Consider the following 7633-nt stretch of genomic DNA (forward strand, 5'->3'; position numbering starts at 1 on the left):
GTCGGGCCACCTATGCTAGATGATCGTGTCCCGTGCTGATCGCTGGAAGCGCTGCGAGCGCTCGCGCGCAAAACCAGTATTGCGTGCAGCACTGTCCACATGTTAATAGGTGCGTGGCCGTTCACATGAACTTTCAGTGGCGGCTGCCACACATGTTTTTACACATGGCTAGGATAGAAAAATCCTAGCCTTGGCGGCGTGCAAACTTCTTTAGCTGTGGCCTGTGGGCGGGCGGAAAGCCACCTAGGCGGGCAGCCTTGTTGATTGATACCCTCACTACCGGAGAAATCGCCTCTAGTACCGTTGTGCAACCGATACTGGTCAATCGGTACTAGAAGGGGGTCCTTTAGTACCGATCGAAATGGTACCCTTTAGTACCGGTTGGGGATACCAACCGGTACTAAGGGGCCTGCCACGCCCTACGCGGGGGCTGCCTCATTAGTACCGGTTGGTATCCCAAGCGGTACTAGTGTTTTTTTCCTTTCTTTCCTTATTTTTTGTTTTTTATTCTATATTCGTATTTCGTATTTGTTTCCTTTACTAGTTCTAATACGCTATTACATGTAAAGTTCTATATATCTATAAATTACATTTGAGATCTTAGAGAACCACTTCTGATAATAATTCAAATAAGAAAAGTAAGTACTTAAGTTCATACATCACTACTTGTCTTAGAGAGAAGTTCAATTACATAAGACAAATGTTACATTCATGCATACTACGGGCTTAGTCCGGATAGCTTACTTAGATATGGAGCATAATTCATATCTACAATCTTAAAGTCTAGAACGTCATCAATATAAGTTAGAGTATGAACTAGCACACTCTTTAGCGCTTCAGATTGATACTGATTTGGACAACCATAAATCTCAAACAATGGCGTGTCCGTCGCTTGAGATACATTGTAGAAAGAGAGCTTAGCCTGGAGCGTGAAATATCTAGTGCGTGTCGGGTATCCAACGCTGTAACTATACCCCAACCTTTCCACGACTTGCTCCAGAATCGCTTCAAAGCTTATTGCCGCAAAGGTTTGGTTATAGATATCCTAAAAGAAGAGAATTACATTATGAAATTTAAAATATGTAACATAATTAAAGATAAAAGGATGATTAGATCCATACCATGTCATGTTGTTGATTCAGATGACATAGCCTCTTAGCAGTCATAATCACACTACTGCTTCCCTCCTCAAGCGCCTTTATTTTAAAATACGAGTAGTCTGGCACAAAGTACCCATGATCCTAGCTGTGGAGGCACATCGGTCCTTTCATAAGTTATCTTAAGTGGTGATGCTTGACCCCATGCGTCAATTGCAACCATCAGCTTGGGCTGCCCTGGTACTCTTGGTGCTCCTTGAATGGGTATTTGAAAAGAGATGTGTAGTCTTAGAATTGGACCAACTACATTGGCTTGCACTCTAGGAGTAGTACCACCTAGCTCTGCGACAACTCATTTAAGCCATCTAATAATGTTGATAACCTACATTATATGTAAGTAGAATTAGGAATTATTCAGATGTAGTATAAAACCAATTAGAAGAAGGAAATAATATTACTATTGTTCCGTTGCTTCGATCGCCTTTTGGCATGACGATACCGGGAGTAGGGAAGTGAACTCCTGCAGGACGAGGCAACGGTGCCACCTCGAGGGTAGTAACATTTCTAGATGACATTCCTAGGTTTGAAGTTATCAAATATGCATCAAATTCTAGCTCAAAAATATGTTTAAATAAATAACCATCCGTACTAGTTGAACTTGCAGACCATGATCATCTCGGCGAGCATTTCTCCACCGGGTAGCACTGTACTTCGCCATGGAAGAGCTCCGATTCTACGAGGAATGAGACACGGTCTTCCACGACCGTTGCCGCTCTCCCTCGTAGAATCAGAGCTCCTCCTTGACGTCTGTTGCTGCTCGACAGAGAACATGCTCGCCGAGATGAACACGGTATGCAAGTTCAACAAGTACGGATTTTCTATAATTTTCTAGTTATTTTCTAAGTATTTCAATTCATGGGAAAAATTAATTCTAAAAAAATAAATGGCATAATTTCTAGATATTTCAATTTTCTATAATTTCTAGCTATTCTCTACTACTGCAAAAATAAAAAAATAAATAGCATGATGACATCACAGCGGCCACGGGCTTGCGTCAGCGCGACCCGCGGCTGCCGTGAGTCTGCAGGCGCAGGGCGGGGCAATTGGCGTTAGGGGCGTGGCGGTTGACGAGGCGGCGACGGCGTCAGGGCCGACATGGCTGGGGCGGCGACGTCAGGGCTGGGGCGCAGATGGGGAGGCGGGGGCGCGTCGGGGGCAGGGCGGCGGCGGCGTCGGGGCCGGCTAGGATGGCGTTGAGGAGGGAGGGGGGGGGGGGCGGCGACGGAGGTGGCGGACGGGGCGGTGGTGGTGGTTCTTGATGGAGAAACGGCATGGTGGCCACGACGCGCTTGAGGAAGACGAAGTGGGAGGTTGGAAATGGCTAAGTGTTTACTAGAGCGGATCACTGAGCACTTCTTATCCCCCCCACCATCTAGTACCGGTTCTAATTTATCTAGTACCGGTTATTAACAACAACCTGGACTAGAGGGGAGGCTTTAATACCGGTTGTAGTTTACAACTTTTACTAGAGGGTCTCCTCGCGCGGGAAATGAAAATGCCCCTATAGTACCAATTGTAAACTAAAACCAGTACCAGAGGATCTCCCCGCGCGGGAGAAATGCCCCCTTCTAGTACCCCTGTTTCAATTTTCCGCCCATCTTTTTATTTTTTCTTTCTTTTACAATTGCTATTATATTAATTTATTGTATAGTACATTAAATAACAGTAAAATTATAAAATAATTTGGTAGTTTCATGTTTATTAGAGATACACTATAAAAATGTCAGATGCGTTAACACGGTAAAGTTATTAATTTTAACTTAGTAATAGGTTATAATGGTCATATTACTTATATTAACTTTAAAATTCGAAAAATAGATTTTTGACCATGCAAAAATTTAGAAGAAAAGTGCCTCTAGTGTTCTTAACATGTTTACCATGACTTAATCATGTTCTTGTTTAATTGTACGTAAATTTATTGTTTAATATTTAATGATGCTTAAAAAATTGAAGTATTTAATATCTTGGAACTGATAGTAGCTCTCGTAGCTTTGAAGAAAGAGCTTCTGGTCATGCTTCTCCTTGTGCCGACTATTGCCTCCCTATCCTGTGTACTTCAAATGATCTGTTCCATGAGCTACCAGGACCTTTGCCCACAATGACATGAGTCACATGTTTGTCCCACTCTTTCGGCAACTTCTCGTTGGTCCAACATAAAAACTCTTGCAAGGAATCCAATAGTATATTATCTAAAGGGAAGACGTACTTGTGTCCATATGGTTAGACCTGGATGCTCTCTCCGTCAACTGTGGCATCTGCTTCATGCAACTTGACCGCCAATCTAGTCGATGGAGCTTCCTTTGTACGAGAAAGCGAAGCGTCCTGCCGTCTGCCACCCCATCAACCACTCTTGCAGTGCTATGCCTTGCTCCTGGGAAGCGGCCATGGTTTCTCTCTTTGCTTGGTGAAATTTCATGCCTTTAAAGGCTGAGGTGTCCATGGTAAGCACACCGTACTCTAGTACTTCATGAGCTCACCGAGATGAATGCATTTTCTACCATTCGTTTACATTATTAAACATTGCATAAAGAGTTTTCATGTTCCATGTGCAGTTCAGAAAGGGCTTGGCATTGGCTCGAAGGGGTCGGGAGGGCTCCATAGCTGTTATCACAGCCAAATACATAAGATCTATGAACTGACCTATAAGAAGACACAATTGAACCACTGGTAGTTCGGCTAAGGAAAGATGACTGATACACGATGATGCCATATTTAACCATCAAATGGCATCACCATGTACTAGTCATCTTTCCTTGGCCGAACTGCCAGTGGTTCAATGGTGTTTTCTTATAGATCAGTTCCTAGATCTTCTTATAGATCAGTCCTCGTCCTCGTGGAAACCTTGAAGTCAGCAAAAATTTATGTTGTCTTATCCTTACAAAATTTGTGTTGTCTTATCAATATACTGTACTTGTACTAGCAAGAATAATATTCCTCCTAGCTTTGAAGTTAGCAAAAATCCATTGCAAACCTTGATGCTGGTAGCTGTAGAAAGCATCATTGCGGACATCTTTGGTAATCAACCTCTGTTGGGCTTACACAATCAAAATGGATAACATTTGTTGTTGTACGAGTTTAGAGGAGGGCTATCTTCGAAAGGTCACATTTGTTGTTGTGCAGAAGATGATAAACATAATGTGATGTGCCCTAAACATGTTTCAAAGATACTACCATATGATAATCTAATTTGCCTTGGAAAGTGGTAGAGTTGGTGAGAGGTCTCGCAAATCAACCGAGTCCCTTGTAAACAAAAGAACAGAGCGAAGAAAAAGAGAAAGAACAAGAATTCTGACTTATTCACGTTTAAAGAAGCTTAACCCCGCTGCACCATTGGTCTACTCTAGGACAAATGCCTCAGTCAGTAGCCACAGAATCGAGATGTTGCCTCACAGGGATGGACTGATAGCTTAGCTCATTTTGGATTGTTGTTGGGCTGCTGATAGCTCTCCATCGACTGTGGCATCTGCTTCATGCCTTTATAGGCTGAGGTGTCCATGGTAAGACACTACCATGTGATGATAAGCTGATTTGCCTTTGGAAAGTGGTAGAGGAATTGGTGAGAGGTCTCAAGTGCGATTTGATGTGGTACTTTGAAATACGTTGACGGGCCAAATGTTCCTCTATCTCTTCATCATCAGAGTGCTCATAAGTATCATTATCATCTGTAAACATCTTTACAATCATTTGTTTTGCCAGCTGCTATCAAATTATTAAAAACTTCATTTTCATCACTTCCATCATCCTCATCATCATCCGTAAATCTCATCATGTCATTATCACTATCATCCTCTTCCTCAGCTTCATCATCTAGAAAATCTTTCAGGATGGCATTATCTGGATAGAGTAAATGCTCATCATGTTTAGGTTTCTTCCATCCGAAGCAAATGTTACTGCATCACTATTCCATCCGAAGCAAATGCTATAGATGGAGCATGGAAGAGAAGAAATGCTACAGCAGTGTGCAAAATTTTGCCCTATTTTGGGCAGCACGATTATTTGGTTCCTTCCCAATGCATCGAGAAGCAGTAAACAGCTTCGCATACCCCAAGGGAAAAAGGAAGTGCACTATACCATCCTGTAGTAGCGCACTAGTTTGACCAAAGCAAAGTTGCACTAGTTTCATCATCAGAGTGCTCATAAGTATCATTATCATCTGCAAACATATATCTTCCCCCGCGTGTGCTTTTGTTCGTCCTTCCTTCTTCTTTTCCCCTCCCTCTCTCCCTTCTTCCTTCCCTCCCGCCTTGGTTCATTTTTTCCCTCCACAATCCATTTCCCTCCTCTTCTCCATGGCGCCGCACTAGTACCGGGTTGTGGCAGCAACCGGTACTAGAGAGTACCCCCTTTAGTACCGTTTGATACCACCAACCGGTACTAAAGGGTGCATGGAGCATTAGTACCGGTTTGAGGCAGCAACCGGTACTAATGGTCACCCTTTAGTACCGGTTGTTACCCCCAACCGGTACTAAAGGGGTCATCGGGACACCCTCCAGATAGTATTCTTTGAAACTGGTACTAATGCTAACATTAGTACCAGTTCCAAATGCAACCGGTACTAACGCTAGGGATGAGAGATTAGTTTTCTAGTAGTGATCATTATAATGCTTATCCTTGCCGAGGTGTTTGCCAAAATACATTGGGTTCCTATGAATGCAGCTAAGAAATAAAATGTTTTTAAAATTAGGGTGACATATTTTCTATAAAAATCTATCAAATTTGCAATGTTTCGGTCTACAAATAAATATTCCAGCAGTGATATAAAATATCCCACGTAGACAAATAAATGATTCAATTTTACTTCACTTTTTTTGTATCATAGAGGAACGAATGCATACTATTAGATTTTAATCCAATGGTCATAAAAGTAACATATTTCTCTCATAAATAGATAAATGTCCCATATTCTTAATATTTATGAGTATATATGATATTCCGGCAGCAGACATGGCCATTTAAGACACCAAGGATGAACCATCTAATTGTAATATACATAGGATCCATCGGACAGCCTTGAAACTTGAAGTAGAGATGTGCTCAACTGAAGGACATGCACATAAAAAATGTGAGAACCTGGATGTCTATTTTTAATGTATAACTTATACAGTATAAGGCAAATAAATTAACTATGGAAAGAACAATCATTAATTATTTTGTGATGAAATAATTATGTGTAGTTATATGAAACTTAGTACTGTTTCTATAGAATTTTTTTAAAAAATATGTAGGAGAATTTGGTGCTTACTATAAGAATCTCTGTTGTTTTTCTAGGTGCAATAGGTGGACTTTTCATCATAGCAATAGTGATATTCATCATCCTTCTTCGCAAAGAGAAACAAAAGATGAAAGAATTCTTTAGAAAGAATGGAGGGCCTATAATTGAAAAGGTTAATAGGATTAAGCTATTCAAAAAGGAGGAGCTAGAGCCAATATTGAAAACAAGTAATCTTATTGGACAAGGTGGCTTCGGTGAGGTTTACATGGGATATCTTAGAGATGAAATTCGACCGGTAGCAGTCAAGAAGCCTAAGGTTGATGTAAAATTGGCAGACCAATTCGCAAATGAAGTTATCATTCAACCTCGTGTTTGCATAAGAATATTGTCAACCTCATAGGTTGTTGCCTAGAGGTTGATGTCCCAATTTTGGTCTATGAGTACGTGTCCAATGGAAGCCTCGATGAAGTTCTGCATGACAGCAACAGGGTGCCTCTTGACTTGGGTATACGTCTAAAGATTACTGCACAATCAGCAAGCGGTCTAGCTTATATGCATTCACAAATCACAACACCAATTCTCCACGGTGATGTTAAACCAGCTAATATACTTTTGGATGAGGACTTTGTACCAAAGATCTTTGACTTTGGTACATCTAGGATGATTACGATCGAAGAGGATTACACAAGCACCATCATTGGTAACTAGGGCTACATGGATCTAGAATATGTGCAAACAGGACTATATACAAGTAAAAGTGATGTCTACAGTTTTGGAGTTGTGCTCTTAGAACTCATTACGAGGAAGAAGGTCTTAGATCCTGACATCAATGACTTACTTGGGAATTCCTATGACCCTTACGCAAAGAAGAAGGGAGTGATTGAGCTTGTTGACCCAGAAATTTCAGCAGAAGGAACCATTGAGGTTTTTCATAGTTTGGCAGAAATTATTGTGCAGTGTCTAAATCTTGATGCTGATCTAAGGACAGAGATGGCGGATGTAGAGGAACATCTTCAATTCCTATCAAAGTGATCTCATGGTAGATAAAAGTTGGTGAGTTGATGCATGTTATACAGTTCGTAGTAGTGGAACAAGAAATGAAGTGTATAAAATTCAGAGCTGACTCTCTAGGGATCCTCCCTTTTCCTTGAGAAAGAGGGCTTAATTATTAGTTGGCGCATATTGGCACACAACGGGGCTCGACTCAGTCAGGGGGCGTTTCTAGTTTTATTTATAGTATTGATATAAAAAGAAACACATCATG

The 7633-nt window shown here is 41.3% G+C and overlaps 1 pseudogene; it reads left to right on the forward strand.

The window, feature by feature from the left end:
* Positions 1-6185: 6185 nt before the first annotated feature.
* Positions 6186-7401, forward strand: LOC140222762 (wall-associated receptor kinase-like 1; annotated as a pseudogene).
* The last annotated feature ends 232 nt before the right edge of the window (positions 7402-7633 follow it).

This window comes from Setaria viridis, chromosome 5 (genome assembly GCF_005286985.2).
Source record: "Setaria viridis chromosome 5, Setaria_viridis_v4.0, whole genome shotgun sequence".
Classification (NCBI taxonomy): domain Eukaryota; kingdom Viridiplantae; phylum Streptophyta; class Magnoliopsida; order Poales; family Poaceae; genus Setaria; species Setaria viridis.